Source organism: Balearica regulorum, chromosome 11, assembly GCF_011004875.1.
Source record: "Balearica regulorum gibbericeps isolate bBalReg1 chromosome 11, bBalReg1.pri, whole genome shotgun sequence".
NCBI lineage: Eukaryota > Metazoa > Chordata > Aves > Gruiformes > Gruidae > Balearica > Balearica regulorum.
Genome location: NC_046194.1, coordinates 15,453,024 through 15,467,364, shown reverse-complemented (window position 1 = coordinate 15,467,364; position 14,341 = coordinate 15,453,024).

Genomic DNA, 14,341 nt, shown 5'->3' with positions numbered 1-14,341 from the left:
ACAGTGCAGGATTGTGGTTCCTGGTTCCCCTGTGGAGCCAGGTCAGTGACTCACTGTGTAGTGACTCAGAAGATCTATTTTGCAGCATGATCTCAGAAGAGCTACCCAGTTCTCAGGGTTTTCCAGTAGGGACCAGGTACCTCCTCCCAGCAGGAGGGCACGTAGTTATGGGGTGAGGGACTTGTTGTTGTCAGTGTTGATGGTACTTGGACAAATAAGAACTTTCTTGGGCAAATGATGTGAGGTCAGAATTCTGAAAAAATAAGTCTGGATGAATCAGACCACACTGAGGCCATCTATTTATGTGTAACATTCACGGAACATCTTTCTGTATAATCAAATCTTAGATTTACAGGTTCTGTATCCTATGTAAACACTGGGCTGCAGATGCATGCCGGAGCAACCAAACACAAACTGCAAACAAGGAACATAATCAGAGTGATTTTTCCTCTTTAAATAGAAGGAGGAGCTGGCTCTGTGTTACACTTAAAAGTGGAGTTTAGACGATTCTACGTAATGGTGCAATGAGGATTATATTGCTTGAATAAATGCTGGAAAGGAAGGACTGCACATCTGAGCTGACCATATGGGATACATAAGGCCTGGCAGTGCAAACGCTTGGGTCAGTAGGGCTGAAGTACTTCACTCTGATCCCTGGCACCAGTGAGATTAGGTTAAATATGACGGACACTTCACGTAATAAGGTGAGGTGTTATTATCCACAAGCTAGATTCAGGGGAAAACTTTCATGTGAGGAGAGACTGAAAAGCCTGGGTGAACTAATAACTGGGATGATTAATACAGGAAATATAATGAAGACTGTATCAACATATTGAATAGCATGAAAGCAGACACTGGTTGCTCCTGTTTGCCCTTTCTCAAGAAGATATTGAAATGGGAAGATGCCACATTTAAAATTAACTGAGGCCACTTGGGTTTTCAGAAACAAGCCCTATGATTAACCTGTCGCATTTACTGCCTCAAGATTTAATTGAGGCCACGAGCTTAGCAGGGTTCCAGAAAGGATTAGACATTTCTGTGGACAATGGGAACACCCGCAATCTTCTGTGCTATTTCACCGTTAGGGAGTAATCGGGGCTGTTTATTTCACGCGTGTTCCTACCCACAGGCGGAAGGGACTTTACGGGCCCGGGGAGCGGGCTTGGCATCGGGTCCCTGTAAATTCCTGCGTGGGAAGGGCGGGAGCGTGGCGCCTGCAGTGCGGGGCGGTGGCAGGAGGTGGCTGCGTCCCCCGCCGCGGCCGGCTCCCCCCTGCCAGCGGAGCTGGGCTCCCCGCGCCACGGAGCGTCCTTGTGCTGGGCACGTAGGGATAACTAACGCCAACAGATCCCGCCAGGAGACTAACGGGGGTTGCCAACATTTTTAGATCTGGTTGGTTAGGGTTTTTTTTTGTTTGGTTGGTTGGGTTTTTTTTTAAGTGTTAAATGTAGATTTTCTACTTAGGCTAGAGAACCTAGTTGAGAATCTGCTAGAAATGATAACACGAATGAGAGTCATTTTTCTCTTATGGATATGGTAACATTTAAAAATTAATCTTAAGGAGTTAATGTATTACTTGTATTCCTGCTTTATACCTTTTATATTTCTCCCATTTTATGAACACGATTAGAACCTGAGCATTAACAGAGACTACCAGGAATGTTAGCTGCCTCAGAGTCAATACAGCTTGTTGAAGATTTATTTCCTAAGCATTAATTTGCAGATATAGGTAGGTGCGAATTCCTAGAGGTGCAGTATTGCAGTTGCTGTTGTGAGACACAGATATCAATACAAATGTTTCCTCAGAGGTCAGTTGTCCAAAACGAGTACTCGCTGCCTTTGACTGGCTAGTTGAGCGCTGGACTCGCTTGACATGGTTTTTTGGTTGTGAAGGCTTGTGCACGGCCATCAGGCTGTGTGGGTACCGGGGATCCCTCCTGTGACCCCTGTGGGCAGTGTCCCAGGCCCAGCAAGAGCAAACATGTACGGTACAGGTATCTTTTACCTCTAATCAATCTACCTCTCTATCTTCTGCAAGTATTGACTAGCTCTAAGGGCAGGAGTAGTAAAATATTGGACAAGGGTTAGTTCCTGAGAGAACGTTATGTCGTTATGCTGTCTTTAGACGAAGACTGAAGACAGTAATCAAAAGGGCTATTTTTAACCATGGGTTGATTTATTTGTTTTTCTTGTACAGCTATTGCACCTGGAGCCACTGATGATGGCTTGATTAATTCTCGGTGATTTTTTTTTCTCCACCTTCCTCCACACGACTCTTCTGACTGGCACGAAGTTGCGTTGCAGCAGGCGCAGTCTCTGAGCTCTCCCCTGCAGCCCCCAGCAAAGGCAGGTTTGGGTCTGTCGGTGAGGGCAGGGGTCCTGGAGCCCTGTCTGAGCAGATGATACGTGTGGAGGAAAGTCTGCTGGGAGGGTTTTTCTGTTCCTCCTGTAGGCAGGAGTGTAGGTACAAGTGTAGCTGAACTAGCTGCAGGCCACCTACCTTGTGTAGGGTGACCAATGTAGTGAAGGATAGACAGTGGCCACCATTGATTGCAAAGATCTCCCAAGAAAGTGAATAAATTGGTGATGATTATCACCTGGACTATGCTGGATAATGTGCCACCATCATTGCTGTGTTGCTAGCTGTACTACATCTTGTTTAAAGCCAGTTTGAGTATCTGTGCAACCCTATTATATTGACTTTGTAGCCCTATGCTGAAGGAAAAAGAATGATCCCGAGATTTTTGTGTTCTTTTTCATCTACGAGCATTGGGCAGATGCTGAGGAATCTCACTTTCTCTTTGAGCTTGTTACCTGCAGTAGGGGGTAGAGGGTGAGATGGAGTTTCCCTGCCAGACCCTGGGGCCTGAATTTGCCAGATCTGAATCCAGGAACATCCTAGACAGGTACCCGTCCTGACCCTTGTAGCAGCACTTAATGCTAAGTAAATTCAAGGCTACACAGCTATTGGAGCACTGTGGGAACATATAAAGAACCAACATTTTCAAAAGCGCCTGTGGATTTTGAAATCTCAGACTTCAGGGATCTATCCTGAGAAAACCTAGGGAAACCCAGTGGCAAATCTGCACCAAAGCAACCGCTTCTGCAAAGTCAGTGCTGCTAGTGTGTCTGCCTCATCCAGAAGTGTTCTCAAATTATTCTGCCTCCTAGGATTTTCTAAATGTTCTCCATTCTTCCCCATCGTAATTCACACCTTATTTTTTTCCCCTCTGTGACTCAGTAACAGTCACCTCCCTTTTTTTATTTTTCCTAGTTAAAGGTCAGCCTGAGCTGTGTATTGCAGATGAAAGGATGCAGCCCAAAGCCAGCCTAGGGGCCCAGTTTGTGTTGTCGATCTCTCCTGAGGGCACTTCTGTTTGCGAGTGTGTGCCTTGCAACTTCTGAGAAGCCTACAGAGATTGCTATTGTTTAGGATAAGTTCTGTCAAATTTATTATTCTGCTAGTAATTTTTTTTTTTTTTTTTCATATTTCCTTCGGAGAACCCAGCCACTTTCAGGCTGTAGTTTTGAGCCTACTCTGTGCCAAGTGTCAGGAATGACTTTTTGTCCTCAAAGCTGAAGAGACATTTCCCACCAGTGCAGATGGAGGTGTCTCTTCCCTCCGAGGAGGTAGAGGAGGAGAGGGTGGAAAGTGAGCTAAGTTCTGTTCTCACACTTGAAGGTAAAAAATTGCTGGATTTTGTCCATCCACACATCTACTCTTGAGGGATCTGATCTAATGTACTTGAGCAAATGGTAGGTAGACGCAGTGGAAGGGAATTCAAGGGCAGCTGCAGTAAGCCCTGAGTGTAAATACAACCGAGGAGAAATAAAAAAGGACTACCTCCTACTGAAACCAACCCTCAAAGTGACAGAACCTCTACAGGACTTCCTATAAGGAAAAGACATGCTCACCATCCTAATTTTTCTCCGTAGCTCTTGTTTTTATCTAGGTTGCCAGGTGGATGTTTACTTCCAAAGCAGATGTCTCCTTCCCCCTGCCTGGATGCCACTGCTTGTGGACAGCGTGGCTGCTAGCACATTTGAAACAGCTGGTTCCCCCCATGATTAACGCTCAGAGCTGTATCAGTCTGTGGCTCTGTGGGTTGAATTTAAAGCATCACCATTTGTGTCTTTATTTTTAGTTTCCAGGCAGACTATGCAGATATGGGTGGTAGAAACATTATGTATACCTTTGAGATGCAAACCTATAAAGAGAATGCACCAAAATCTACTAACCTTGTGTCAGTTGTAAATAAGGAAATCTATCTTGTGTCTTTTTTTTATTCTTTTGCAGAGATTTTATCTATAAATTGAGAATGTTAAGGGAGTTTACCTCACTTACCTTCACTGCAGGTATACCTAGCACTTTTATTGAGATGGAGCATAGATTGCACCATGATTTCTGAAGAGGCTGCTCTTTAAAGAGGTAAGATACAATACAACAAGCACATTCATATAATAGATCATCATTTAAGGTAACACATTCTGCCTGACATGTAGTGTTTTGCACATTTTGAATTGTCTCCTGCCAAAATATTCAGGCCTGCAGGGGGAACCCCTGTTGGGAACACAGGACAGATGGATCTGAATCCAGTCATGAAGCTCCCTGGGGCCAGCAGTGTGATGTTAATGATCACACCGCAGTAAGATGTAAAACATACCTTTGTGCAGCTCAGTGTAAACAGCAGCTCCGGTATTATGATGTAAATGAGAAACCAGCAAGAGATGATGTGTGAATGGAAACACAGCAAGGTGCTCTGTGAGGGAGCAGGAAGCACAGCGCAAGGGGAAATTCTGCACATGGCAAGTGGAGGTGGAATTAAAACGTGGACTCACTTCATTGCAGAGGTAAACTTTAAATACTGCTTGGGCTGATGCAGAAGGGAGGGAACTCATCAAGCTGTACCTAATCCCAGCTGAGGTTCTGGAAGGGCAGTGGACAGGTTGCAATTAGGCTTGGGTTCCTGGACTCACCAATTAAGAGCTGGAAGATGGGGCTGGGCCCAAAGGGAAAATAAAAATCACTAATAAGCCTTATTCTAATATACCCTGCAATTCCTGTCCAAATCAGGGTCAACTTTGCTTAGGACTTTGGCTGATTTTCAGGTATCTCTAAGGATGGAGATACCTCTCTTGAGGCTTGTTCTGGTGTCTGGGCACCTTCATGGTGAAAACATTTCCTGTAGCATTAAATAAGTCTAAAATGGCTCCATGGTTGGAGGGCACGAAAGATGAGAACCTGATGACAGGCAGGCATTAAAGGGGCTTGAGGGGGTAGCCAAAGGTGCAGGATGTGCAGCTGGGCCCTCAGCTTTATTTCAGAAATCCCTGGTGCCCCTTTGAAAGTCGTCCCCTGTGTGAGTGGTGGCAGCTTGCCTGTGAGACACGATTTGCATTGGGTCCTTGTAAAACAGAAGGTGCAGTCGGAGAGTGTGGTGTCACCAATGTAATTTTAAAATGTGCTGGGCAGCAGGAGCGGTGCTGTGTCTGCTGCTGGCTTTATTGTAACAGTGATGTGCCTCTTTGTCCCAGAGTTCCCCGTCCTCTTCCTCTCATCTCTAGCAATGAAGTGAAGGGCTTGCTGGGAAACTGAACTTGAAGCTAGAGGAGGTCATACTTAACTAACCTCCTGGAGTTCTTTGAAGATATTACTGCCAGGCTAGATAAGGGGAATTCAGCAGTGCGCTTAGAGTTTCAAAGAGCATTTCACAAAGTTCCACATCAGAGATTAATAGCTAAGGCAAAAGGTAAAGGAAGAGGAGGTAATAGAGGCTGTTGGATCAAAACCAGCTCAAGGGCAGGTATGAGACAATCAGCACAGATGAAAACTTTTCAAGCTGGCAGAAGGCTGTTCTTGGGACTGTTTCAGGACCTCTGTAATGTGTAATCCAGACAGCACAAAGGTGCCCCACCATGCTTGTGTCGCTAAGGCAGCCCAGATTTGGCACCACCAGCAGCAAAGCATCCTAGCTAGACCCCCTTCTGACTTCCCAGCCTGATCAGCCAGGAGCCCTTTCATGTCTTTGTTGGGTGGGAACAGTTTTCAGCACGGTCTGGAGTCACGGGTGTCTCTGGAGCCATGGTGAGGGGCTGCCAGCGCTGCCGTGCTGCCGCGGGTCGCAGAGCAGTCAGTGTATTTGCTGGGCTTTGCAGACAGCAAGCCTGCTCCTCAGAAACACTGTGCAAATGTGAAGCCACCGATATCTGAGAAGTTACTCCAGCTTTGCAGTGAGCTGAGAGAAGAGATAATTTGGTGTAAGGTCTCCCCAACACCGAGCACAACCTAATCAGAGTCACCAGGGCCAAAATCTCTTCAATGACTCTGCTAACAAATGGCAAAAGAGTTCAATGCGGAGAAATGCAAAGTAATTAATCTGCAAGCAGGGAATCAGACTGGGGAATACGTGCTAAACAGAGCAAGCATTCAGCAGGGGGATTAAGAGAGGGATTTGATGTGTGGGGGTTAGTTTCTTTTGGAAAAATCATTGCAACTGTCTGCCTAGATCACAGCTGTAGTAAAAGGGCAAGCAAGAGACAAGGCTGCATTAATGGAGGGACAGGATAAAAAACAAAAGCAGCAATATGTCTGTTGCTGTAAAAGGCATTAGATCCCACCTGGAATATTGTCAGTGGTGTTGGCCACTGTACCAGTGTGCAGTAGCATAAGGCAACAAAGAGCAGCCCTGCAGAACCCAGCCTGTGAACAAAGGTGAGAGTGCTGAGTTTTCCTCTGCAGGCTTCCGTCCACCCCGTCCATTCATCATCTAAAGACGAAACCTGAGGAGCACAAAGAGTTTCCCTTTAAGCTCTAACAGAGGTTGGGAATTTTGAAATCAGTGGTATTTTTCTCCAGAGTATTTATTTCTCTCTGTCTTTCTCTTGCTCTCATCCCTCCATCTCTTCTTTCTCTTTCAGTTTCTCTTTTCTTTCCTCTTTCTCTCCTACCCCCAGTCTGGGGGTTGGTTTGTCTTTCCCTAATACATTGTTTCTCCTCCACCCCTGCCCGAGAAGTGAGACTGTTTAGTCACCTTGCTGCTTCTGACTCCAGCAGGAGCCCCATCTCCAGTGAAGGGGTTGTTACTTTAAGTAGCACAAGTTTTACAGACTGTGCAGCAGGATGAGCAATACTTTTTTCCCCATAGATTTGGATGAAAAGAAATCAAAGTCGTTACTGTGGAAGAGGAGAAGCTCAGCAATTAAACGGAAGGCAGGGCATGGAATATTACACACACTGACCATCAAAATTCTCAGATGGGGCTTTTCTTCCTCACTCAAAGGAGTTCACAATGCTATGGCTGTTTCCAATCATAAAAATTCAGTACCAAAATTTTCCTTTGTTTTCACTAGTGTACATTCAGAGCAAGTTCAGCAAGTTGCTCTGAATTTACCCAGCTATAGAGGACAGCTGATTTCATTCGAGCTGTACAAGAGACAATCTTATTTTGCTTTCCCTTGGATTACGGTAAGCTTGTCACTCAATGCCCAGAGTCAGTCAATACAGCACAGTTGTGCCGGGTAAGAAATGCACTTGACAAACTGTCATAATACCCATTTCTTCTGCTCCTCTCTTAACCAGCCCTGACCACTGGAGGAAGGCTGAGCATTTTACGTTTGTATGTACCTTAAGCTGTTAGTTGTATTTCACAGTCATGACAGCAGCTTAAATGACAGCAAATAATATTTCTCTAAAATAGTGCTTTTTTTCCTCTTTGTTAACTGATACAACCACCAACATGCTGATGCACAAAATTATAAAATAGGTGTCTAATAAGAAAAGGAAAACTTGTTATTATTCTTGCTGTTTAAATCTCCTGGAGCAGAATTGGCTAATGCTATAAAATCTGTGGAATTATCTTTGCTATTTCAACTTGCCAAACCAACCTTTTATCCCTTTAAACTCAGGTCTTTCCTGGCACCACTGAGGTGAGGATCCACGTTGTGCTGCTCGGGTAAGTTCCCTGCTCATAGGACCATTCATCCTGGAAAGATTTGGACTGGGGACTTGTGCTTTTAACTCTTTTAGCTGCTTTTGAAAATACTGCCTTGATATCTTGCGGGAAATGGTCATGCCATAATGTATCGTGATAATGATGGTTGTGGAGAGTGTAAAGAAACATTTAAATAGAAATTACAGCTAGAAATGAAGGCATGTAAAGAAAAGCCAAAGGATTTACCTTCCAAATCTTAAGGGCAAAGAGAGTAATTTGGCCCTTTTCTTGGATGTAGCTGGGCAAGGGAAAGAAATGCCGAGACTCATATGATCTTAATTATACACTGTGGGTGCCAGCAACTTTCAGGGTACGTGTGGATTTTTGACTGAGGCTCAGTATGTGAACTTTGTCACTAGAGGAGTATGTCACACACAGAGCTGGGACGTGAGCCATCATTCACAATTCAAACAAAACCCAAGCCCTTCAGAGATTGAAAAGAAATGTTCAGTTAACCATAAAAACTGTGGCATGATTCTCCATACCCTAGTGCCCTTCGGGAACAGAAATACTTCAAGCTCCAAAATCAGGCCCTTCTTGTGAGGCTTTTTGACTAGACTGGAACCATCAACTATTCAAACCATTGTACAAAATCCTGCTCTTTCGCAACTCCCAGCATTTTTTTTTCTAGACCAAGAGCACTATAATTCTAGGCTATAGATGCAAGTCCACCCCCCCCTTGATTTCTGGGGTGTCTTGGCAGAAGATGACTTTGGATGTGACAGAGTCTGGAGGTCCATGCCTTGCCGTGGGATGGAGCTGACAGTGGAGCCAAGGGGCAGGTGCTGGGCGCAGGATGCTCTGATTTTTACCGGCTGCAGCAAAAGTGCCCATTCCCTGTCCAGTTTCAACAAGAAAATCTAGGTGAATGAGATGATGTTGGAAACATTTCATTTTTGCAGATATTTGGCCTTTGGATTGTGTGTTGACTGAAGGCCTGCAAGATTTCAGCTGCCTGGGTATAAGCCACTCGGTGGGTTGGGCAGCAGCCCTTGAGCATGAGAGATGGTGCAGCTGCCTCTGTCCTCCCACTTAGAGCCACATGTGCTACAGCGCGATGGCACACGGGTTGTACCCTCACCCGCAGGACGTATCTTAGTCTGGTCTCACAAAGGGAATGTTGCTGTGAGGACCAGCTTCTGTGTTTCAGCAGCAAAGCGTCCTTCATGTCGCCCCTGGAAGTGAAGTTAGACCGGCTTCGTGGTCCTACCTGAGCTGTGTCTGGGAGGAGGCGGGCTTGGAGGGGGGTTTGTGTGCTCCTCTGAGATTGCATTCCAGCAGAAAGTGTAAATAACTGGGGGGATGTTCCTGTGGCCAGCTGTGTGCTAGCAAAATTACAGTTCTCATGATCAGCAACAAAGGTTTTGCTGCTGCTCAGAAATATACTGAAGGTTCAGACCAGAATGAAAATCAGTTCTGCACGCGGTCATTCACATTCCGTGCTCTTTTCTGTGCATGAAGGCTCTTTGTACTGTCTTCAGGGGGAGAAAGTCTGCTGTGGAAATCCATCATGTCCTAGCAGTTTAGTAGAATTATAGGGAACATGCTTACTTACCTAAAAGAACAAATGTGAACATATGGAGAGAGCCTTTTTTTTTCTTAACCTTAGGAAGTACCAGCAAAGATTTTCATGTTTGTAAATTGTCATTTTCTTAGAGCAAAGCCTTATGGAAAACTCAAGTGTTTTTTATGAAAGACATGATGGAAACTATTACAGCTCTGATCCTCGTTATTGCTTGAAAAGCAGAGGTAGCAGCAGAGAAGGAAAATAAGCACCAAAGGTCAGGTGTGAGCCACAGGAAAAATGATGGGGCCTCATCAGAGTTTTCTTTGGCTTCCTGAGGTCCCTACTTGTCCTTGCAGCCTTTCTTCATTGGCTCTTGTGTGGATCTGTCCCCTGATGGCTAAACCAATTGCTCTTCTCGGATGTGACCAAACATGAGAATAACATCTTTGCTTGTGAGGAACACATCTGGGCAAACACTATTATCCTTCTCTGTCCTACTTGCCCTAACTCTTGGCTCTGTTTGATTTGGAGGGGGAGAGATTGGCATTTCAGTGTATGAAATGCCAGATGGGATCAAATCAATGAAATTGATTTCATCTCATGCCTCCAAAGAGCTGGGATTTTTCCTTTTATTTTTTTTCCCCTCTGTCTCTATTCTTTGAGAAGTAGAAGAGTGAAACAAAGGCGTTGAGTGCTGCCAGTGGTCCTCAGGCACAGAGGCCAGAGCCAGAGCTGCAGAGCCCTCCGTGAGTTTGAATAGCTTTTCTCTTTCTGGACTAAATCAGGTTCGGATGTAGAAACTTGATTTTCACTTTCCGGATTGGTTTGGTTCGCTGTGAGCCCTTGCTCGCTGGTACCAGTCCTGCAGGCAGCCCAGGGCTAGCTGCCCAGCTGGCGTAGCTGACAGCATGCTTCAGAGAGTTGTGCCAGTTACAGTTGCTGGCATTATGTCTCCGTACATTTTTTGGACAGATTATAATTATCCCTACACTGACTTAAAGGCAGTCACCAGTGACTTCTTCCGTGGCCTAAGCGAGCCCTCCGCAGCAGCAGGGTTGGCGGGTTGTCGATGCAGCCCATTGCACTTAGGGAGCAGGCAGCAAGGGAGGGAGGAGGGTGCTGCACCCGTGGCTGCTCCGATCCCCGCGTCTCAGGGGGTATAGACACAGCCTGTAATTCCTGCTGTGGAGCAGTCGTGGTTTATCGGGTTAAGGCCTGTGCAGCCGTTGTTGATGCTACAGTCACGCCAAGATCTTCTTATGGACCCAGTAATTCATGGAGTATCAGAGGGCAGAGCAGGGCAATTCCTAGTGAGGCAACTGTAGTAAAACATAAATGGAAAGATGTAACCTTGATAATGCAAATGAGTTTACTCTCCTTTTTATACAACAGATGTTGTTTGACCTAGGAGAAAGAATAATATTGTAGAAATTGAGATCAGTCTGAAGGGAAAAAATAAAGTCGTCTAAAAATAAAACACAAATAGCAGCTGCTTGAATTGTATTTCTAATATATCAGTGTTGACAGCTCTCTCTTTCCCCCAGTTGAGCCAGGAATCCTATGGAAGTGGCTGGTAAAGAAGAGCCGTTTCCTGAGGAGGGATGCGAGCAGAGGCGATGGAGAGGCAGAGGTAATACCGCTTCATCTCAGTGTGCACCCTGGGCAGGACCAGTCTTTGGAGGTGTGTGAGGGGATGTGGATGGCAGCACTCTGTGGGCACGTGGAGAGCCTTGGGGTCAGATGGTCTCACCATTGATCGCAGTGAGTGATACTCCTCTGCAGTTAGGAACCCCACCGGAATGGGGTAGAATAAAGAATATTAGAATAAATAGCATGAAGTAGTCCAAAATTTTGTTCTTACCATAGCCTGAATCCCCATTTGGAGTGAGCTTTCTGAGTGGCATTGAAGTTGGTGGCCTGTGCTTATTTTTGCTAGCTGAGGAGCTGAGCTCAGTGCGTAAGGTTGGTGGGTTATGTCCTTTTGATATAAATGCAAAGCAAGTTTCTTATTCGGTAGGCTCACTCAGTGGGAAAAATACTACCTAGAAAAAAAGAAAATAAAAGATCCTGACTTTTCAGTCCAGCAGCTGGTGGTTTTGGACTGTCAAACTGGGGCTGTTCAGCCAAGGTCTGATTTGCAGCAAGTGGTAAACACCTCCACTTTAAAAACAAAAGGTCTTTGATAGGGGCTTAAGTTGAATGCAAAAATTAAGGCATTCCTTCATCGTTTGTGACCAGTTAGACTGGAACTGGTGTAATATGACTGTGAGAAAAACTGGATGTGCTTTCCTTTGTGTGTGAGGAGCTCTGCTTTCGGCTGCTCGGTGCTGGGAGCCGGAGCAGCCACGCTGCAGCTCCTCGGTGCTTGCAGTGCCCTGTCTGCAGTATGCTGTAGAGCAAATACAACATTTTATTTTTATACAAATGTGCATAACTTCATCCATTTCTTGTGGCTGCTCTGACAGGAAAAGGAAATTTATGACGCACATCACCCATTTATTTGGCACAGGCAGTGTTTATTGCTGAGGGAGGCATTCTCATGGAATTGATTGCACAATTTCCTCTTGGTGTACTGTTTTCAAGTAATATCCCAAGACCTCTGTGTACTAAGATACAGGGACACTTCTTTAAGGCCTGCAGAATTCTACAGCAGAGGGGAAAAAAAAAGCCACACAGTGGAAAATATAACGGAAAAATGTAATTTTAATTACACTGTAAATCTGGAGCTTTCTCCACTCTGCTGGGAGTCTCTGCGGAAACACCCATTCCCAATAGGTTAAATTTTTAGGTTTCTCCACAGAACTAAGAATGCTTTGGGTTTTATGGCCGTTTCATTTTCACAGGTATAAAAGGTGGTTTTGGTCCAGTGTTAGTGCTTGCTCATGCTTTAGGCATGCCAGGATTATGGACATGTAGGGGAGGAGAAAGTGTGAATTTTGGAAAAAGAGAAAGGTATATTCTTAGTGCAGTGGCTTCCTGAAAGGGTGGGTTGTTGCCTGTCCCAACAGGCAGAGAGGGGTTGAAGTTATTAATGTCACAAAAGGCAGGAAGAGGGGAGTTGTTGCCTCGGTTCAAAGGACAGTGTGAAAATATATATCTTAAACACCATGAATGGCACACAGTAGAGAAAGAGAGAGAAACATCTGTCCTGGAAGACCGTAGCTCCTGTTAATTTTTATTTTTTTTTAAAGTATTTTCATCTGCCCGTGCACAATCATTTGTACCAAAGCTTCAGTATGATAGTTGTCTCATTTGCATGGGGAGAGGCATGGAGCCGGATTCTTGCACACAAATATGTGCCAGGAGATGACGCTGGTAACAGTGAACTGAAGATTGCAACCAGAAAATATAGAGGTCTGTTTTGAAAAGATGACTCAGAGTGTAGGGATGGAAGAACGGTGGTGCGTAACAGCAGTTATAGGCACTGGATTCTGTTCTCTTCCACTCCGTGGGAAACGCCAGTGACAACCCCGCATATATCTGCACGCTGAAGGTACATGTCTGCTTATGAAAGAGTTGCCTGATGAATAACTTTTTTGTCTTTCCTGGCTGCCTGGTGAATGGCTCCTCACCTGCATTGCTCTCCGAAATTCTGTGAGGGAGGTTTGGCAGCCAGCACAGCTTTAGTTTTATCATTTCGCTTCTCTGGTGAATCTCTTGGTGTCTGCTAGTTTCCTGATTATCCTTTCAGGCTGAAGAAGAAAGCGATCTCCTCCTAAGCTGCTGTTTTCACACTTCTGAATGGCAGCCACCTCCTCTCAGCCTCTTGATGCTCCTCCTCAGGGCCCGAAGCTGGGCACCAGCTTGAGCACTAAGCTGCATGTTCTGCAGCTCCCCGGCCGTGGTTTGCACTGTGTGTTTGTGAGCGCAGAGGCAGTCACCTCCCTGGTAATGGCCTTTTGTACGTGCTGACCTCTGAACCAGAAACAAGACTCAAGCCTCAGGAGCAGCCAGTGATTAATCAAATCAGGGATCAACTGTGACTCAACCTTTAGATCCCCAGCTGAGGTTGTGTCTGCGGCTGATTAAAAGAGGAAAATATATTTAGCTATTTACAGCTGTATCTCCCTCTGACTGAGGACAAGGCACCATGGATAAACATATTTATGTTTGTTAGATGTGCAAATTGTGGTTCCTTTGAAAACCTCACAGTTTATCGTAAAGCCTCAGAAAGCTCATGGCTGTTTATTGACGCTAGAGGACTTCCTGAGACTATGCCGTGGAAGTTGCTGCTCGAGTATTTGACATCGGCTAGCATGTCCACAAGGGAAAAAAGCCCAGACATCGCCATCTGCACATGAAAGACTAAAGGTGGCTTTAAGCAGTCCTCTGTAGGAGATAATTTTCTCCCTCCAATTAGGTTACACTTTCTAGATGCTGCCCTTTAGAAGCCTACACTGTTCCCGAGCCCAGCTCTGCAGTTAGTCAGTGGTGAACAGAACATATGAACTTTATATTGCTAATATATTTCACAGTGCTGTGTGATATTAGCAAACTCCAAATAGCTGTCAGGACCTCAAGGTATTCTGGAACATCCTTTGATGCTACAAAGTAATGCATTTTCCATATTATTCCTTTGAACACATTGTATATGCAAAGTCTAGCACTTCTTATAGGAGAGGTGGAATTATCATACAATAAGATATTTTTTCCTCTAGTTCTTTCATGGCTCATAACATATAAAATTTCTTCTTAAAATCCAGGCTAGGAACTCAAACCTAATTTATACAGTATTGAAAACATTACAGGGCATAAATCAGTTCAATTTTTAAAGTTCCTGTATGATATTTTCAGAGCAGCCAAATTCCTTCATTCGCCTGGCCTCCGTCCAAAATTCTGCCAG